Source organism: Ahaetulla prasina, chromosome 2 (assembly GCF_028640845.1).
Source record: "Ahaetulla prasina isolate Xishuangbanna chromosome 2, ASM2864084v1, whole genome shotgun sequence".
Taxonomy (NCBI): Eukaryota; Metazoa; Chordata; class Lepidosauria; order Squamata; family Colubridae; genus Ahaetulla; species Ahaetulla prasina.
In genome coordinates this window covers 176474117-176496667 of record NC_080540.1, presented here as the reverse complement: position 1 = coordinate 176496667, position 22551 = coordinate 176474117, and positions in this window count along the sequence as shown.

Here is a 22551-nt window from a genome sequence, read left to right as displayed (position 1 = left end):
CGGTTCTCCAAACTACTCAAAATTTCTGCTACTGGTTCTCCAGAACCTGTCAGAACCCGCTGAATTTCACCCCTGATCCATCCCTATATTAGATGAATTTCTTGGTCTGATTCAAGCTGAGTTTTACAAAGAGCACAGGACATTTTTTTTGAAACAGAAGTGAAGGCAAAACAGTCACAGCAATCGAAGGTGGCCATGAGTTTTAGTTTGAAAGCAGTTACTTTTATAGAGGAGTCTTTCTATTATTCTTACAAAGCACAGGAACTTGGTTGGGATTACTGGAAAGCATACCTGTCGGATAGAGAGGAAATGCTGCTTGGCTCATTGTGTGGTTTTGCAATCTTTTACCTTTTGTGAATCAAGTTGGTGAGCTTGGGGTGACAGGTTTGCACAATGAAATCTATTATCTCTCATCTATCGTGAGGAATTTGTAATACCTAGAGGGGATTTTCTTAATATTAAGTTAATTTTGCCAATTTCATCCACGTAAAACCATGCTTTGCCAGTTTCATCATAGGTGTCAAAAGTCCTTTGTTTTAATTGTCCTAGAGTTCATTGGAAGGTCAGGTAAGAAACAGACTTAAATTGATAGGGAGAAGTGTGGCTTTCTACACCTATGACTTATATGGCTTGTGTTTGAACCCAGGCGTTTGTGCTCAGTGCAATGTGTAAATCCCATCCAATATTGGCCACTTGAACAAGACATGGTTAAACAAATAATGGTTTAGCAAAACTGGCCAATATGTGTACACATGGAAGAAAAGAGACTATCCTAGATTCACTCAACTATATTGTCCCCCAAAAAAAGAAAAGAAAAAAACAACAACTATATTGTCCCAATTGCTATCGAGAAAGAGCCAGTTACAGAAATCCACATTCTATTTCAGGAAAAAGGTAGGAATTCTAACAGTAGCACTTTTAAAAAAAAAAAAGATAGGAAGGATGCATATTCACTGACCCGGGAGTGAAATTCAGCGGGTTCTGACAGGTTCTGGAGAAGTGGTAGTAGAAATTTTGAGCAGTTCAGAGAACCGGCAAACACTACCACTGGCTGGCTCCAGAGTGGGGTGGGAATGGAGATTTTGCAGTATCCTTCCCCTGCCACACCCACCAAGGCACGCCCACCAAGCCATACCACGCCCACTGCCACGCCCACAGAACTGGTAGTAAAAAAATTTGGATTTCACCACTGCACTGACCTCACAGGCAAATGAAGATACATGTATGACGATGTCATAAGGTAAATTCTATTGCTTGCATCATCTTTATCCAAGCAAGCAATTTGCATGAAAACCAATATAGGTAGTCCTCAACTTATGACCACAATCGAGCCCAAAATTTATGTTGCTAAGTGAGAAATTTGTTAAGCGAGTTTTGCCCCATTTTACAACTTTTCTTGTCGCATTTGTTAAGTGAATCACTGCATTAGTAACATGGTTGTTAAGTGAATTTGGTTTCCCCATTGACTTTGCTTTGTCAGGAGGTCGCAAAAGTGGATCACATGACCCCAGGAAGCTGCAACCGTCGTAAATGTTGAGTCAGTTGTCAAGCATCCAAATGCAAATCACATGACCATGGGGATGCTGTAATGGTCATAAGTGTGAAAGATGGTCATAAGTCACCTTTTTTCAGTGCTGTTGCAACTTCAAATGGTCACTAAGCGAACTGTTGTAAGTTCGGAACTACCTGCAATCATTTTGGCATTGTTTCAGCTTGCTCTAAGTGCTATTGGTCTGTTCAGAAAAGACAAAGAGGTTAATCCAGGGGTGAAATCTAGCAGGTTCTGAACAGGTTCCGGAGAACCGTGGTGGAAATTTTGAGTAGTTCAAGAACTGCAAATACCACCTCTGGCTGGCCCCAGTGGTGAAATCAATTTTTTACTACAGGTTCTGGAGAAGTGGTAGTAGAAATTTTGAGCAGTTCAGAGAACTGCAAATACTACCACTGGCTGGCTCCAGCGTGGGGTGGGAATGGAGATTTTGCAGTATCCTTCCTGCCACGCCTATATTTCCCAGAAAACAGCATGGAAGTGACTTGCCGTTTTTCAGTTTTTCAATGTATGCTATTCAGCTGTATTTATCTCCTTGAAATCAGTCAGTGTAAACTAGGTATTGTTATTTGCTATGAGAAACCTCTTTTTTTAATCTTTGTGTGGGATGTGTGTGTGCATGTGTATGAATATGTATAATTAAATTTATAATATATGGAAGATTTATAAATAAAGTTTACTAGCATGGCATGCTGTAAATCTGATCCAGCAGGCAGAGTGGAGGGGAAATTTTGCTTAAATCCCGATCATCTTGCACATCAAACGGTGAAATCTATTCCCAAAATAATATTAAAGCATGCATTTGGCAACTCAGATATTCAAAAAACATGCTTTGCAATCCAAATGAACTGCCATCTTACATAACTGTACTAGCTAAGAATATTTAATATTTAATGTTTTAGAACTATAATGATTTGTTTTCAAAGCTAACAAGAGGGAAGGGGAAGGGGGAGGCAGAAATGCAAACCTTGGGACAAAAACTTTTAAAAAATGTTTTCCAGTATATTATATTCCAGTATTAATATTCCAGTATATTAATGATTCAAGCTAGGCATTTTTTCCTTCATATTGGGTAAAATACTATAGACAGAATACAAATAAGAAGTGTTGCTAATGGGAAATTCTGGGAGCTGCTGTCCCAAGACGTCTAGTGGTTACAAGATTGGGGATGACTGTTGAGGCATCTATGTGGTATCTGAGTTCAGCCCAGGAGTGAAATTCAGGTTCTGACAGGTTCTGGAGAACCGGTAGTGGAAATTTTGAGTAGTTCGAAGAACCGGCAAATACCACCTCTGGCTGGCCCCAGAGTGGGGTGGGAACGGAGATTTTGCAATATCCTTCCCCTGCCACACCCACCAAGCCACACCACACCTACAGAACCGGTAGTAAAAAAATTTGGATTTCACCACTGGTTCAACCCAATGTATAAAGTAAGCAGTGAGGACTATTGATTGGCTCTTGAGATTCTGCTCATAGTCAGGATAGCAGACAGTAGTGGGCTGGATGGGCAGTTAAGCTGACCTGGTACAAGTTAGTTGCATTTCCTTTATTTATTTGTTGCGACCATGATCTTATAAGAGGTTCCTCTACATTGAGAATAATGGTTGACTTAATGCAGAATTGAAAAATTAAAGAAACCATTCCCATCAGAAGTCGAGTGGAAAGAAGTAAGACCAGATCAGTATATCATTCAGAGATGCTGCAAGTAACCTCCTCTGGGAGGCATAAATTCTTGGGCTCACCAGAGACTTTAATCTCTGGAGCAATTATTACTGTTCTCTTGTGGCATTTGGTATGGAAATAATGACCTCATGATTTCACCATATGGCATTATTTTGGGGGAGAATTTCCAGGTCTCCATTAGCAGAACGGACAAGTGGGCCCCCAACCGTGTTCGGCAGGCTTACCACATTGCCATCTGAAGAGCATTTCCGGTAGACCTATTAAAGCTGAAGTTTAAAATTACCTAATTGCAGTAGTTGCGCTTTTGCCCTGGGGCTGACAGTCAGTGGAAGCCTTCAGTATCCATTCAAAGCTTTGAAAACTAACTTTGATTGCTGAAATTATCATATCGAATTTAAAGATACTGATTTTCTAATGCTCGGAGTAAATAATCCCTTCCTAGTCAGTTTAGCTCTCCTCTAACTTATTTTTTCCCAAGGTCCTTCGAGCTGTTGCTGTTCGGTCCCGTTAAAACAAAGGCCACCCATTACTATATCCAGCACACACACACACCCCTGATCAGCCATCACTTAAGTCCATGGTATAGAGCAGGGGTCTCCAACCTTGGTCCCTTTAAGACTTGTGGACTTCAACTCCCAGAGTTCCTCAGCCAATCCACAAGTCTTAAAGGGACCAAGGTTGGAGACCCCTGGTATAGAGGTTCAGAGTCAACAGTGGAAATATCCCAGCCTGGTGATGAAATAAATGCACGTCTGGATTTGATTACAGGAAAAGCTGCTTGGGGGCAGCGAGAATGCCAGTCTCCCTTTAATTCCTTTTACAGCTATTGTCCTCTTCCAAGCTGAAGATCTTGATGATAAAATCTCCATCTTCTGGGCCAGCTACCTTTTCTTACGAAAACTATTCTTAAGGTTTGTGGGATCTCTGTATCTTAATCCCAGGACTTTCCCAAGGAACTACATTTTGCAGATAGAAGAAAGATTCCTCAGTTTTATTTATTTATTTTATTATTATTATTATTTTATTTAATTTTTATACCGCCCTTCTCCCGAAGGACTCAGGGCGGTGTACAGGCAAAAGTAAAAACAACACAATATACAAATTAAAATACCTTTTAAAAACTTATTAAATTAGCCTGAAATTAAAATTTTCCATACTAAAAACCCCATTTAAAATTAATAAAATTTCCCCTTAAAACTAATTTAAGCCAGCCCAGCGAATAAAAGATGTGTTTTAGTTCATGACGAAATGTCCGGAGGTCAGGTATTTGGCGTAAACCGGGGAAGCTCATTCCAGAGTGTGGGTGCCCCACAGAAGGCCCTTCCTGGGGCCGCCAGCCCGCATTGTATGGACGACGGCACCCTGTGAAGTCCCTCTCTATGGGGCGGTACGGGTCGGTGGTAGGCATCCGGTAGCAGCAGGCGGTCCCGTAAGTACCCAGGTCCTAAGCGATGGGGCGCTTTAAAGGTCATAACCAACACCTTAAAGTGCACTCGGAAAGCCACAGGCAGCCACTGCAGCCAGGGCAGGACCGGTGGAACATGGGAGCTACGTGTAGCTCCCTCTAAGACCCGCGCAGCTGCATACTGGACTAACTGAAGGCTCCGCGCGCACTTCAAGGGGAGCACCATGTAGAGAGCATTACAGTAATCCAGCGAGAGGTAGCGCGCATGAGTGACCGTGCATAAGGCATCCCGATCAAGGAAGGCGCAACTGCGAACCAGGCGAACCTGGTGGAAGGCCCCCTGGAGGCGGCCGTCAAATGATCTTCAAGCGACAGCCGATCGTCCAGGAGGACACCTAAGTTGCGCACCCTATCCTTTGGGGCCAATAACTCGCCACCAACAGCCAGCGGCTGCAGCTGACTGAATCGGGTGCCGGCATCCACAGCCACTCCGTCTTGGAGGATTAAGCTTGAGCCTGTTTCTCCCCATCCAGACCCGTCGGCTTCCAAACACGGGACAGCACTTCAACAACTTCATTGGGGTGGTCGGGGTGGAAAAGTACAGCTGAGTGTCATCAGCGTACTGCTGGTATCTCACCCGAAACCACTGATGATCTCACCCAGCGGTTTCATGTAGATGTTGAACAGAAGGCGAGAGAATCGACCCTGAGGACCCCACAAGTGAGGCCCCTCGCGGTGACCTCTGCCCCCTGTCAACACCGTCTGCGACCGGTCAGAGAGATAGGAGGAGAACCACCGATATCGGTGCCTCCACTCCCAATCCCCCAACCGGCGCAGCAAGATACCATGGTCGATGGTATCGAGCGCGCTGAGAGGTCTAATAGGACCAGGGCAGAGGAATAACCCCTGTCCCGAGCCCTCCAGAGATCATCCACCAATGCGACCAAAGCTGTCTCCGTGCTGTATCCGGGTCGGAAGCGGACTGGAGCAGGTCTAGATGAGCGTCTTCATCCAGGTATTGGGGTAGCTGTCGCGCCACGGCACTCTCTACAACCTTCGCAACAAAGCGAAGGTTGGAGACTGGACGATAATTACCCAAAACAGCTGGGTCAGGAGGGCTTCTTAAGGAGGGTCTCACCACCGCCTCTTTCAAGGCGGCAGGAAAACCCTTCCAACAAAGCGTTGATAATCCTCTGGAGCCAGCCTCGTGTCACCTCCTGAGTGGCCAGTACCAGCCAGGAAGGGCACGGGTCCAGTAAACATGTCGTGCCGTGAAGCCTCCCCAACAACCTGTCCACGTCCTCGGGAGCCACAGGGTCGAACTCATCCCAAATGGACTCAACAAGACGTGCCTCCTCTCCCTCGCTTGGATCATCCCAAATTCGATCCAGCCCGTCCCTCAGCTGGCGATTTTATCGTATAGATAACCGCTAAACTCCTCGGCTCGTCCTGCAAGGTCATCCGCACCTCCTGATGTAGGAGGCGGGTGACCCAGCTGGCGGCAGGCGGTTATCTGCCGACGCAATGAGGGTGGAGGCGTAGGAACGCCTCGCTTCCCTCATTGCCACTAGGTAGGTCCTAGAATAGGACCTAACTAGTGTCCGATCAGTTTCTTGTTCTTTCTTGTTCCTTGTTCTTTCTAGCCAAATGACTTTATGTTTCTCATTTCCTGGACTGGTGAGCCTCCTTATAAAAGGGATCCAATCTACTTCTGCCTCTCCCATTCTTGGTATTGCTAAAAATGGGAGAACCTTGCTAGTATGTGTACTAATCCTATGCTTCAGAGGTGGGTTTCAACAGGTTCTGATCAGTTCTGGAGAACCAGTGGCAGAAATTTTGAGTAGTTCGGAGAACCGGTAATAAAAATTCTGACTGGCCTCGCCCCCATCTATTCTCTGCCTCCCAAGTCACAACTGATTAAGAGGAAATGGGGATTTTGCAGTAACCTTCCCCTAAAGTGGGGTGGGAATGGAGATTTTACAATATCCTTCCCCTGCCACACCCACCAAGCCACACCCACAGAACCAGTAGTAAAACCTTTTGAAACCCGCCAGTGCTATGTTTGTATGTCCTTCATAACCTGGTCATTTTATTTATTTATTAAATTTATGTCACCCATCTTATGTTGATGCAATTATGGGTGGTTTAAGAATGATAAAAACATAATATATAAAAAAGTTAAAATTAGCAAGGATTAAATAGAAAGTAAAAACCAAGAGGATGGGCAGCAAGGATTAGGCTCTTCTCTCTGCCTCATCAGGCACTCCCAGCATAGAACATCCTCACTGGGCCCCAGGCCAGCCAGCAGAACCGGGTTTTAAGCCTTTCGGAAGGCCAAAAGGGTGGGGGTGGATCTCACCAGTAGCAGAATATTCCAAAGGGTAGCATAGGAGATGATGAGGCTGAACCTGAGGGAAAGGTCAAATAAGTCCTTTTGAGCCTACAAGAGATCTAAGTCCAGCCCACCTTGAATTCCATTAGTTCTTATCTACCACCAATTTGCTTTGACCATTAGTAGTTCAGATTCTTGTAGAGATCTTAAGCTTGCAATAAACCTGTATATTCATTTGAACTGCCTGGACCCCTTGATTTCTTGCACTTGACAGGCAGGGGCCATAATAGAAAAGTCTCTTCTCCTGGATTCAACCAGCTGAAATTTTTTGACAGTTGTGCTTCATAGCAAGCCTTTTCTGCTGGAATGGGTAGAATAGGACAATCCCATTAATAAGCAATTTCAAAAGGTGGTTAGCCTAGATTTGCCCATCATTCCATGATGTAGTACAGTGTTTCTCAATTTTGGCAACTTTGAGATGTGTGGACATCAATTCTCAGAACTCAACAGCTACCATGCTGGCTGTGGAATTGTGGGAGTTGAAGTCCACAAGGCTGAGAAACATTGACCTAGCTGGTCATTTAAAGGCCTAGCAATATCAATTCCACAAAGCTAGCTGCAAGTCCATGGAGTACACTTTCCATATCCCTTGTTCCTCTGTTCCCAAAACCCACTAAACCACTTTTTGTTACCAAGCTTCAGAAACAGATTACTGGTATTTCTTCCCATTTTGGCTACATGTGGAATATGTCCTGTAGATATTACTAGCCAAAATAATCTGTGTAAATTTAAGTCAATTATCTAACTATGAGCCAAGTAGCTTTGAAAAATGGTTAATTATTTTGCCAGAATAGGGAAGAGACACAATTTCTGTCACCACCTGAAATCTGGTTCAGAGCTAAAACTAAGGTCTGGAAAATGTGAAAAAAGATGTCTTCATTCATCTGCATGGGAATTTCCTACTAATCAAGAATAGTTTCCAGGCTCCACCAATATTTTTCCCCTAGACACAGCTATAAATGGAATATATGGCTAAATCTACTAACACTATATTTCATCTATATGTCCACCTATAAGCCCACCACCTAGCAGCTCAAAAGCATGCAATAAGCCTGTATATTCATTTGAACTGCCTGGACCCCTTGATTTCTTGCACTTGACAGGCAGGGGCCATAATAGAAAAGTCTCTTCTCCTGGATTCAACCAGCTGAAATTTTTTGACAGTTGTGCTTCATAGCAAGCCTTTTCTGCTGGAATGGGTAGAATAGGACAATCCCATTAATAAGCAATTTCAAAAGGTGGTTAGCCTAGATTTGCCCATCATTCCATGATGTAGTACAGTGTTTCTCAATTTTGGCAACTTTGAGATGTGTGGACATCAATTTTCAGAACTCAACAGCTACCATGCTGGCTGTGGAATTGTGGGAGTTGAAGTCCACAAGGCTGAGAAACATTGACCTAGCTGGTCATTTAAAGGCCTAGCAATATCAATTCCACAAAGCTAGCTGCAAGTCCATGGAGTACACTTTCCATATCCCTTGTTCCTCTGTTCCCAAAACCCACTAAACCATTTTTTGTTACCAAGCTTCAGAAACAGATTACTGGTATTTCTTCCCATTTTGGCTACATGTGGAATATGTCCTGTAGATATTACTAGCCAAAATAATCTGTGTAAATTTAAGTCAATTATCTAACTATGAGCCAAGTAGCTTTGAAAAATGGTTAATTATTTTGCCAGAATAGGGAAGAGACACAATTTCTGTCACCACCTGAAATCTGGTTCAGAGCTAAAACTAAGGTCTGGAAAATGTGAAAAAAGATGTCTTCATTCATCTGCATGGGAATTTCCTACTAATCAAGAATAGTTTCCAGGCTCCACCAATATTTTTCCCCCAGACACAGCTACAAATGGAATATATGGCTAAATCTACTAACACTATATTTCATCTATATGTCCACCTATAAGCCCACCACCTAGCAGCTCAAAAGCATGCAAATACAAGTAGATTAATAGGTTCCACTTCATAGAGGAAGTAACAGCTTTCTGTGTGTCTTTAGTGTATAACCATATTGACCACATGATTATGGAAAATGTCTTTGGACAACGCTGGCTCCCTTGGCCAAGAAAATGGAGATGAGTATTATGCCCTAGAGTCAGACACAGCTCGACAGGGAAACCTTTATTAGTACCTTTACTAAAACTATAATACGAATAAATGTATGATCATGCTGATCTGTGGATCCTTGTATGTGGCTGCATTCTAAAACACAAATGAAAATTTTCTTCAGAGTTACTATATTAATAACAACAATGAACACTGCACTTTTGATGTACTGTAGGGGATTGGGTTCAATTCCAAGGCTGTGGTTTTTAATCTCAAATTCTATGAAAGGGAGACACAATTAAGAGGAGTGTGTGGGACTCAGATGGCAGAGGGACAGGTAATGCAGGTAGATCTTCTCTTCAGTAGGAGTGGGTGGTATGCTAATTAATATGTGAGGATGCTAATTGACATAGGATGAGCCATTCATAATATTTATATTCTATAGTCCTGTAGTTGAAGGGCTGGGATGCCAAGGCATGTTTATAGTTCAACTACCCTAAGGAGTATCCTGAAGCAGTCCATCAGTGGTTCTGGGAAGCAGCCAGGAGTAATTTATAAATCAAGGATCATCACAGCCTTTCCACTATGATGAAATAATCTGTAGTTGTTATTTCTACCTTTGCATCTTTGCAAATAAACATAGCTATATTTCTTCTAGTGTCTTCTTTTTTTGATGACAGATGTTTTCTTTTGTGTGTGTGGGTGTATTTAAGAGGTCGCCTGGTTTAGGAGATGAGGCTGTAGGAAAATAAGAATCATAAACAAGCAATTACTTCTTCCTAGGTTTTTTCTGCTTTAATTATAGATTCCTATGGCCAATCTCATTAAGTCTTCAGAATAAATTAGAACATGGCACTGAGGGATTGAAAGAAGGGGAATTCTGATGCCCATCCATTCCTGCATGTCTTCAGCATATCCAAGCGAAAATAACTCTTTGGATAGCAATTGGGTTATAGACATAATGGAATGACAACTTAAGATTTAACATTGTTGGCGTATTATTAAACAAGACATGATCTGACAGTATCATTTTTGTTGTTGTTTTTCAAGTCTCCTTCAAAAGTTTATATTAAAAGAATCCATCTAGCCCAAGGAAATTGCATAAGTAGTCCAATCAAAATGCATGACCTTTTCTCTTCTGTCTCTTGAAGTTTAATAGAAAATCCTCATCTTTGATGCTGCATACCAAAAGCACATTTTCACCATATTATTTTTCTGCTGTATAAACCTCCCTGTATTATAAAATCACAAAAAAGAAGTCTAATGCTTTATTTATATATTGTCAGACTCAGTAAGTTGATTGACCATTTTGTAGTTGTTGAAATTAGGGTAGATTTCCACATGCGTTTTTGTAGTAAACTGCAGATTGGTAGTGGTCAGGCCTGTAGATAAGTTTTAATTTTGTTATTAGTGCTTTTAGCAAGCAGCCTTGTTTGCTTCAACTAGTTCTGAATGAATTGTTCTTTTTTTAAAAAGCATTTTTAACAACTTTCTCCAGCATCCAATTCAAGGGTGTTAATCTTTCTTTGGTCAGTTTTTGGTCACAGCTGTATATTAGAGCTGTAAAAAACATGGGCTGATTTTGTTGTCAGTGAGATATCTTCACGCAAAATATTTTATCTGTTTTTTTCCCCATAGTTTTTCCTCTGGAGAACCAGATGTCTTTTATTTCAAGTTTACAGTCATTGCCCCGTGAGCCATTTTTGAGCCAAGGTAGATAAATCCTATTCAATTCTTTTCTGCCTATTTGCATTTATAATTGCCTATTGACATTATCTATTTTAGAAGAAAAGTGGTTTTGTGCTTTCTTCTTTCACCTTCAGCAAGTGATCCTGACATGGAATTAACTTGACTCCAGAATCTATATATAGGCTGTAATTCACACATAAACTTCATGAAAATTGGGCTTTTTTCAACATAATTTAAAATATTAGATTTTGTCCAATCTGTTATAATAAATATAGACTTTCTTAAACAGAAACTCCTATTGTTTATTCTGATTAGCAACACTTCCCATATTGATTGCCTTTGCTAATTGTATTGATTTGATTTTAATAATAGTTAAAACTGATATGAAATCATCTTTAGTACTTAGCTGATTTTATTTTGGACATTCTTAAGTTTTGTGCATCTTATAAATCTCTTTTTTATTTTTTTATTTTGTTTTTCTCTCTTCCTTTCTTTTCTTGTCATTTTTTAAAATATCTCTTCTGTTATTTTTTTTTAATCAAAGTAATTTCATTCTGCTTTGATTCTGCAACCCAACAAGACAGACACAGACTTCAGAGAATAATTAGAACTGCAGAAAAAACAGTTGCTACCAACCTGCCTTCCATTGAGGACCTGCACGAATCAAGAAGAGGGCCGTGAAAATATTTACAGATCCTTCACATCCTGAAAATAAACTGTTACAACTCCTACCTTCAAAATGACGCTATAGAGCACTGCACACCAGAACAACTAGACACAAGAACAGTTTTTTCCCGAATGCCATCACTCTGCTAAACAAATAATTCCCTCAACACTGTCAAACTATTTACTAAATCTACACTATTAATCTTCTCATCGTTCCTATCACCCATCTCCTTCCACTTATGACAGTATGACTGTAACTTTGTTGCTGGTATCCTTATGATTTATATTGATATTGATTGTTTCCTGATTGCTTATTTGTACCCTATGACTACCATTAAGTGTTGTATCATTAAGTGTTAAATTTGTACCCTATGACTATCATTAAGTGTTGTAAGTGTTGTACCTTGATGAAGGTATCTTTTCCTTTATGTACACTGAGAGCATATGCACCAAGACAAATTCCTTGTATGTCCAATCACACTTGGCCAATAAAATTCTATTCTATTCTATTCTATTCTATTCTATTTCTATTGTGAGAAAAAACAGCCTCCCAATTACTTCCAGCTATTTTTTTTTATTTTTTTATTTTTTTATTTACATTTATATCCCGCCCTTCTCCGAAGACTCAAGGCGGCTTACACTATGTTAGCAATAGTCTTCATTCTATTTGTATATTTATATACAAAGTCAACTTATTGCCCCCAACAATCTGGGTCCTCATTTTACCTACCTTATAAAGGATGGAAGGCTGAGTCAACCTTGGGCCTGGTGGGACTAGAACCTGCAGTAATTGCAGGTAGCTGCTGTTAATAACAGACTGCATTAGCAGCCTGAGCCACTCAAGGACCCTTTAAACAGGGTTTAAACAGGGTCATCAGCATATCTGAGACTATTGTTTCTTCCAGCAATTTTAATTTTAATTCCAATTTCTACTTCTTTTATAGTAAAGCAACAATAAACAATCTTGGTTCGTTACTTTCCCATTTAGTTACCTCATGTTCTAATTGTTTCTTGATGATCATACAAATTCTTCAGTAAATTAAGTGACTGAATATCTGTGTTTTAAGGACTATTCACAACTTGTTTTATTCTACACAGTTGAAAGCCTTAGTACAAAAAATAAAGCAGAAATAGACATTACCTTTACTCTTATTCATCAAATAGTAGCAATATCATCTCAAGGTAGGTCATTATAATTGGTTTGTCTTTAATTCAAACTGAGATAATCATATCATGATTTTTTTTTAGTTGTAAATCAATAATGATGACTGCCCAATTTCTTTTGATTTTCTTGTATATGGTAGAAGACCTGATGCCTCTATGATGTGAAGTGACCAAAACAAGTTCATTTCAGTTCACTGGTTCCTAGAATGTTAATATTCAGTCTTGATATTTCTGCTCTAACAGTACCAAATTTGTCTTGATTCATGCTTCTGATTTTCCACATACCAGTTGTTAAACACAGAGCATCCAATTTTCTCTGGCTTTTGAGAAGCTGGATAGCCATATGTCAGGCCCCAAACTAAGAATGATATGTGGCATTTCTTTCCAGCTGAGTCTTTATTTTCACACCTATAGACAAAATCTTGCCAAGATGAAGACTACTACATCTAAAATATACTCTGTAAACTAGTAGGGAGAGACTGTCTTCACCCTCTGTCTCTCACATATGATATCTAGGCTAAGTTCCCTCTTACTTATCTGGAATGCACTCCCACATGGGGAATCCAACTCCTCACTATGTTCCATCACATTGTACCAATTCTCCAGGTGATCTCAAATATGATAATTAGTGTTTTGTAATCACTTGCTTCCTTTGGTCTCATAGGAAGTAATTCCTCTGGCCTGGGATACCTGAATTCATTTAAATGAGCTTTTTATTCTTTTATCCTCTCTTTGTCTAATTTGAGCTTCACCACTCTGCTACTACTAGTAATAGAGCAAAAACTAGAACTTTGTGGGGTCCTTAGTGCACTCTGAGCTTGGTTGCTTACTTGCAGACATTTCATTACCAAATTAGGTAACATCATCAGTCCTAGTAGGGAGTGGGGTTTGCTCTCATTTCATATCCTAGTGGTTTGCCCTGTCAGAGTTGGTGAAAGTGGTGGTTCCTTGATTGTGGTATTGTTTGCTTCTTGACTGGTGGTTTAATGTTAGTTTTGGTATTAATCTCTGCTCATCTAGGTATTGAGTGCTGGTGAGGAGGTGTTTTGGCCTTTTTGTTTCCTTTTTGGCTTCTTGATTGTCTCTTTTAAATGGTATGTAGACATTGTTTATATCTATGTGCCTGTTAATGGCTAGTTTGTCTGAGTGCCAGGCTTCTAGGAATCTTCTAATTTTTGGGACTTGACTTGATGTAGGATGCTTGCAGTTTCCCAGCTGAAACTATAGAAGTCTATCTATGTGTTGTGAAATTAAGTAATGTTTATCATATCTTCTGACTTCTAGTTGGTGTTCATGGGTGCTCTGTGCTACTCTTCTGTTTTTTTATTCTACATAGTGACTGTTGCAGTCCTCATACAGTCCTTGTACATGACTCCTGTTTTTTCTTCTGGAGCTGCTGGATCTTTTGGTTTACTTAGGATATTTTTAAAGGGCTTTAGTTGGTTTGTGTGCTATGATGATGCTATGTGGTTATAATAGTTTGTTGATGGTTTCTGGGATATTTTTGATGTTTGCCAGTGTTATCTTTTTCACAGTTTGTGTTGTTTGTGCTCTATTGGATTGAGCAGTCAGGCATTTTTTATAAAGTTGCATGGATATCCAATTTGTTGGAAGATATTGTATAGACGATTTGTTTCCTTTTTCTGATGTTCAAGGGTGCTGCAGTATGTTTGTGCTTGTCTAAATGGTATTTTTAACAGCTTCCCTTATGGGAGGTTGAGTTGTTAATTTGGTAGTGGGGTACTTGGTTGGTGTGGGTAGTTTTATGATAGACTTGTGTTTCAAATGTGCCAATCACTGTCTCTGCTAATGAGGATATCCAGGAAGAGTAGTGTCTTTTTCTTCTTCTTCCTTAATGAATTTTATTCCTTTGAAGATGTTATTGATGGTTTCGTTTCTGTTCTGTAATTAATTATTTTTTATTATGACAAAAGCGTCACCTACATACCATACTTTGGGTTGTATGCAAGGGATTCCAGGCATTGCATTATGGAAGTCCTGAAAGTTAGGACATTGTTTCTTTCTCAGAGAAGACAGACATAAAATATGAATTAAAATCTTCTGCTTTCTCACCATCATTCATGACTAATTTATCTTTTTCTCCTGAGACCAGATCTTATAATTTCTTTGCTTTTTTTGTTTTGTTTCTGTCCTACCCCTCAAAGTGTTTGTTGATATTCTTGGTATCCTTCACAAGCCTCAGCTTATCGTGAGCTTTAGCCTGATACAATCCCTACAGTTCAGGGAATGGGTTCTACTTACCTTTACTACCGGTTTGCAGCAGGACAGCGCACACTTCTGTGCATGTGCAGAAGCTTCCTGACGACGTTGGGGTTGGTGGGTGGAGCCTCCCCCGGTTTTCCTACTGGTTCGTGAGAACTGGTCCGAACCAGGGGCAACCCATCTCTGCTACAGTTCCTAGGGGTTGTCTTGTATTCTTCTTTTAACTATCAACCTCTTGTTCCATTATCTCTACTTGATCATCTTCTTTCAGCATTTTAGAAATCCACATGCATATTCACACTGGTCTGCTTTGGGGTCTCCCATTTTTCCTTCTAGTAGGAATTCTTTGTGACTTCAGTATCTTGTTTCATCCTTCCTGGAGGCTTTTCTCTTTCAGGATTTCAATCTGATAGCAGTCTTCCGATATTTGAGGGGCTGCCGCAGAGAGGAAGGGCTCAAGCTATTTTCCAAAGCACCTGAAGGCCAGACAAGGAATAATAGATGGATACTGAATAAGGAGAGATTCAACCTAGAAATAAGGAGAAATTTTCAGACAGTGAGAACAATCAACCAATGGAACAGCTTGCCTTTGGCAGTTGTGGGAACTTCATCTTTAGAGACTTTCAAGAAGAGATTGGACTGCCATTTGTCAGAAATGCTAGAGTCTCCTGCTTGGGTGGGGGGTTGGACTAGATGACCTGATTAACTCTGTTAATCTGTACTTTTCATTGGAATCCATCAAAATCAGTTGTGAAACCAAGTGTAGAAATTTGACTCTTCCCTGATCTACCTCCCTTTGATATCAAAAACTCCCAGTAGTCATCTCCAACCTATGCTGATGTCCTGATTGGGAATGTTTATTTCACACAGAGCCTTGAGGTGCAGGGGTTAGAATGCAGTATTGCAGGCTAATTCTGTTGACTGCCATGAGTTTGATCCTGACCGGCTCAAGGTTGACTCAGCCTTCCATCCTTCTGAGGTCAGTAAAATGAGGACCCAGATTGTTGGCAGCAATATGCTGACTCTGTAAACTGCTCGGAGAGTGCTATGAAGCACTATTGAGCAGTATGTAAGTTTAAGTGCTTTTTTTTTTTTTTGCAGTATATTGAAGTGGGTTGTCATATTCTTCTCTGTAATATGTAGTATTTGCTATTTAGTATTGGAGTACTTATGGCTCATCAAATGTTGCTGAACTACAACTCCCAGAGATTTTATTCAACATAACTAATGATAAGATATAGCAGAATTTGTAGTTTCATAACATCTGGAAGAGGATAGTTTCTTCAACTTTTTTTTCTGAGCTCTAACTCTTGCACTTGAAAATGACATAGAGATATTTTAAAAGTTAATCCTCACTTTAATTTCATTGACAGCTTTAAAATCATTTGTGATTCAAGCACTGTGGTTTGATGAGTCATATATAAAAGCTGTCTCAATATTCCAATCACCATATACATGTAGCTGCTTACTGGGAAAAAATAATGAAGGGGACTAGGTAACCATTTGCATTTCACAATGAATTATTCATAGGAAGCCTGAGTCAAGTTGAATGAGTTTCTTAATAGGATCATGGAGATGGGAAAGTAGTTGGCTAAAATTTCCAACCCCATTCTTATATGTGCAAAAATTCTAAATGGAGTTTAATCCACAAATTGAAAATGGGACTTTAAAGAGAATTAATCTTTTCTTTGAAAGGGAGAGCAACATAATCATGGTGAGATAACTATGGGACAGTCCAATGATTAATTTTAATTTACTTCTATGTTCAGTTTACTGATTTAATTCAGGACCTTTGTTACAAAAGAAGGCTGGGCATTCCAGCATTTCTGGGGATGTATGACCACACCCCTGCTGTAAATTCAGGAGTTTTGTGAGCAAAGACTGTGCAAACTGTATTAAAATCAGGTTCAGGTTCACTTAAGGATTTTCCCCAATGTTCTCCATAAACTCTGTTTTTACTCTGCCTTTCAGATATACTGGCAGAACTATCAGCATATATAATGAAAATGAACTGACTAAAAGTTCAGCAAATATACTCTTTTTTTTTTTCAAGTTAGGAACATGGTTGTTAAGTGAATCTGGCTTCCCCATTGACTTTGCTTGTCAGAAAGTTGCAAAAAAGTGAGCAGATAACCTTGGGATTCTGCAACGGTCATAAGTATGAACCAGTTGGCAAGCATCCGAATTTTGATCACATGACCACGGGGCTGCTACAAAAGACGTAAGTGTGAAAAATGGTCATAACCAGGGGTGGAATCCAGCAGGTTCTGACAGGTTCTGGAGAACCGGTAGCGGAAATTTTGAGTAGTTCTGAGAACCGGCAAATACCACCTCTGGCTGGCCCCAGAGTGGGGTGGGAATGGAGATTTTGCAATATCCTTCCTCCAGGAGTGGGGAGAGAATGGGGATTTTGCAGTAGCCTTCCCCTACCACGCCCACCAAGCCACACCCACAGAACCGGTAGGAAAAAAATGGATTTCACCACTGGTCATAACCCACTTTTTTCAGTGCCATTGTAAGTTTGAACGGTCACTAAATGAGCCATTGTAAGTTGTGGACTACCTGTATTGGGGAAAGTACTTGGTTGAAAGATTTTTAGTATGCTATTCTTTCACTTTTACCACGCACAGGGGATTTTAATGCAACAGAGAAAGGGTGGTGAAAACCTTGCCCCATTGCAATAATTCAGATGTTGTTGCAGTTTTTCTTTTGCAGCCCATTGTACGAAGCCACATGTACTGAGGGAAGGACTCCTAGCCATTGACGTTATTCCCCTTTATACAGAGTGGGACTGAGAGGTTATTTCTTATTCTAGGACTGGGAGAAGTTCAGGAGGGAGGCAGGACACTGATTGGTTAACAAGTTTTGCATTCTCTTGTTGGTCAGTTGGAGAGTCATCGGTGATTGGCTCATTGATTTCTTTGCCTAGTCTCTGCATTTCAAGACCAGCAGAAATGAAGGCAGTCATAGGTCATTCTTAAACTGTTTTGTGAGGGATTGGGAAGTGGGAATGTGGTTGATGTCGGTTAGGCCTAAATTTTCCATAGAATGGTGCTAACATTGTCCACATATCTACAATATCAGAGAAAACTGCAGTGGTCTGATCCTGGTGGTGCAGTGGTTAGAATGCAATATTGCAGGCCAACTCTGCACATTGCCAGCAGTTCGATTCTGAACGGCTCAAGGATCACTCAGCTTTTCATCCTTCCGAGATCGGTAAAATAAGGACCCAGATTGTTGGGGGCAATATGCTGACTCTGTAAACTGCTTAGAGTGGGCTGTAAAGCACCATGAAGTGGTATATAAGTCTAAGTGCTATTGCTATTAATAAAAATATACAATGAAACACGAATTCTCAGCTGCCATTTGTTTAGCTGGTATTGATTTTCATTCACATCACATCATGCCCCTGGAACACAGGATATTATAATGGTTTGACAGGGAATCTGTATAATTCCAAGTAGTATCCAAGTAATTTACAGATGAAAAAATTATCAATGTGCAGATCTACTGAGTGCTGTCCAAGGCTCTCTGGTATAGTGTACAGAATGTCTATAACCACTTGGACCAACACCACTGTTGGTTTATATACCTTCCAATTTATTTATTATGACAGATGTTGTTTGTTGGTGTTAAAGATATTATTGTGAGATGTAAGCTTGCTATTGACTGATGGTGATTTTGTCAATACTGATGGTGTTCAAGAGATGCTCCAGTTGTTTTGGGATTGAATCCAAGGTGCCTATTACTATTGATACTATTATTACTAGTACTGATACTAGAGTTTCTAGCAGTAATGTGTTGAAAATATCTAAAGAGCTGCCACAAAGAAGAGAGGGTCAACCTATTATCTAAAGCATCTGAAGGCAGAAGCAATAGATGGAAACTAATCAAGGACAGAAGTAACCTAAAACTAAGGAGAAATTTCCTGACAGTTAGAACAATTAATCAATGGGACAACTTGCCTCCAGAGGTTGTGGGTGCTCCAACACTGGAGGTTTTTAAGAAGAGATTGGAGAAACATTTGCTTGAAATGGTACAGTACAGGGTTTCCAGCCTGAGCAGGGGTTGGACTGGAAGACCTCACAAGGTCACTTCCAATTTTATGTACTAGCTGAGATTTTTCAGGCTTGGTTTCATAGAATTATCTTCTCCTTCTGTTGCATCGGGGCTCCTTTTTCCTGTAGAAAGTCTGTGCTAGTCTGCTAGAATGCAACACATATCTGTGGATTAAATAAAGTAGATAAATGAATCCAAAGGAATCCGCTGAAGCTAATTACCAAGAAGGAAAAGGGGTAGGGGTGGAGGAGGGAATGGCTATGCACTCCTGGAATGCGAAGAATGTTGTGCTATTGCTGAGATCAACTTGGAGCAAAACCACATGTCAAGGCTACTTAGGGTGGCTGACCAACAAGAAATCTCAAATTGATTTCCTAGTCCTTAGCCACCACTTTCAGCTCTAGAATTGAGTCCCAGCATCCTTACAAGCCAACAGCAGACATATCTTCTTCCCAATCCAATTCAAAGGCTTCTTTAGTGTTACCAAGACTTTCAGAGATAATGAGAAAAAGGCAGATTTTGTAATACAGCCATAAAAGGATTGCCATTGCCACATTTGGCTCCCTTACAGAACCCAAATGCTATTAGTGATCTACTGAAAGCGTGCCATGGATTTATCAGAAAAGTTTAGTGACAAATAGGGTACGAAGGAGGGGAAATTCTAAGTTACTCTGTACAGGATTTAAGATTCTCAAGGGGATCCCGCAAAAGCCCCTTCGGAGATTAAAAATGCACCAAAAATTTGTCTGCCTATATCCATGTCCAATCCAGGGTACATTCCTGCAGTTGCTGTCATGACCCGGCTGGCACCAGCTCCTGAATGGACAAGAGAAACATGTATGAGCAAGAACCAGGAAATGTGCATTTGACTGGAGAGACAGCTTTAATTTAAAAAGAGGGACAAGGGGATGTGCTAACAGTGAAAAAGTTTAGGCAGCTTTTGGTTGAAAATACCCTAGCCCCGTGATGGTGAACCTATGGCACGCATGTCGGAAGTGGCATGCAGAGCTATCTCTCCGGGCACACCAGCCATTGCCCATTGCTCTTCCGGGTTCCAGTGCGCACATGTGCGCTGGCCAGCTGTACTTTGCATGCGCAGGAGCACTGGAAACTGGAAGAGCAGCTCCCTGGCACGCATGCACATGCTGGGAAACTGAGCTTCTGGTTTCCGGTGCTCCTATGCTCGCTGGTCAGCTGGTCTTTGCACACACATACGTGCCAGAAACTGGAAGACCAGGTGACCGACACATGCATGCGCATGCTGGAAACCGGAAGCTCAGCTTCCTGGCACATGCATGCGCACCGGGAAACTGCAATTCCTATTTCCGGTGCTCCCCCGTGCGTGTGTGCATGCTCCCGTTTCAATACTTGGTGCCAAAAAGGTTCACCAACATTGCCCTAGCCAATACATCTGAATCCTTCTCAGATACCTTTAGCAGCATTCAGAAACTCTGGCTAACTAAGTTTCCCCTTCCTCTCACAATTATTAGATTCCCCCCATGAGTCTGAGATTTTGACAGCACTTGATGAAACGTACTGAACTTCTCTATTCACACCAATGGAATAAAAACAACCGTGTTTCATCGTTACAGTAGCCACAGTAGAGCTAGTTCCCAACTTACAGCCACAACTGGGAACAGAATTTTCACCATGGTTGTAAAGCAAATTACTGTAGTTGCTAAGTGAATCATGTGGTTGTTAAGCGAATGTGGCTGCCTCCATTAACTTTGTGTTGTGACCCAGGTTCCTGGACCCAGACTCCTGGACTCGGATGATTCAGAAAGTGAGGGAGAAGACCTGGCCAGCCCTGCTTCTCTTGAGCCCTCTCCCTCCCTGGCACCCACTCAAAGGGAGGAGGAGGGGCCGGCAAGGCCTGATTCTCCCGAGCCTTCTTCTGATTTGGCAACGCCCCAAGAACAGTTTTGGAGTGATGCAAGATTACGAAGACGTGATCGGCGTGCGCAGCAGCGGAAGAGTTGGGACAAAGCCAAGACATAATTGTCATGCAGTGACATCTGCAGAGACTATAAATAGGAGGCGGGACTTCCTGGTTTTTTGTCTTGGACAAAGCAATGAATTTGGGCGGGCAAACTGTATCAATGGAGGGAAGAATATATTCGTGAGTAATTCTGGCCTTATCTATAATTTCCTCGTTATCTCCAGAAACTTGGCAGGCCCGTGGGTAGACGTGGCCAGGACATGTATCTATGTAAATAAAAGGAGAAAAGGAGGCCTCTGACTGACTCTTTGCTGGGAGTATTGGGGGAGGGAAACAGAACACTTTGTCTGTCGGAAGAGGCTGGGAAAGTTGTGAATCGCACTCACATGACCCCAGGATCCTGCAAGTATCTTGAATATATACCGGTTGTCAAGTGCCCAATTTTTCATCACGTGACCGTGAAGATGTTGCAATGGTCATAAGTGTGAGGACTGGTCAGAAGTCACTTTTTCTTCAGTGCCCTTGTAATGGTTGCTAAACAAATGGTTTTAAGTTGAGACTGCAGTGGTTGCAGGTTGTAAGGTTGAACAGTGAGGAGGAAAGCTTTGCTGTGTCTAAAGACCTGCTTAACTCTTCACGTTTAGTAAGTACAGGTAGTCCTTGAGTTATGACCACAAGTAAGCCCAAAACATATGTTGCTAAGTGAAACATTTGTTAAGTGGGTTTGCCCCATTTTATAACTTTCCTTGCCACAGTTGTTAAGTGAATCATTGCATTTGTTAAGTTAGTAACACGGTTGTTAAGTGAATATGGATTCCCCATTGCCAGAAGTATGAAAAACGGTCATAAATAACGTTTTTTCAGAGCCTTTAACTGTAACTTTGAACAGTCACTAAATGAACTGTTGTAAGATGAGGACTACCTGCAAATATATCCTTTTCTCAAGTTCACTGCAGGTGAACTATCTCCAGAAGAACTACATTGTCAAGGCATAGGAGCTACAAGACCAGGATAGAAATGTCCAAGAAAACCTCTTTAGGGAGAGTCTGGCCCAGGGGTGAAATCTACTTACCTTCCTTACCAGCTTGGAAGTGCACACGCCATGCATGTGTGCTCACTTCCTTTGTGCATGCGTGTCACATGTGTTCACAGACCTGCGCATGCGCAAAACCTTCTGTGTATGTACAGAAGGTGAAAAACACATTACTTACTGGTTAAAACCAGGAGCATTTTACCCCTGGTCATGGGATTTTTGCAGTCCAGTTCTGGGAAACCTCATTAAGGCATTCAGAGTTTATGATCGGTACTCATGGATGCGCAAATGTGGGCTTGTATGTTCCCAGTCAGTGCCAGCTGTTTTGATGCTGAGGTGGCTTGCTCACAAGAAGAAGAATGATAATAAATTAAGTGACTGTGTTTGGCAGGCAGGATTTTGGCATCCGCAACCCTTTGTTATGCAATGTTATCAATTTATCTTTGCAAAAATCTAGCCAACCAGCTGTTCCGATTCATCTTTAAGGGACAAAATCTTTATAATATTCTCTCAGGGCTAATGTTGCTTATAGACAAAATGATGCATATGTCAATCAATATTGGTTTGCTTAGTTCTGATCTAGTATGTTGGCTGAACTTCGACATTGTGGTACACAAAAGATGGTTTATAGCTTAAACCAAGCCAATTATGGTTTATCCAAGAAAGCATGGATAAGCAAGCCATTGCTCAATGTAATATGTGAA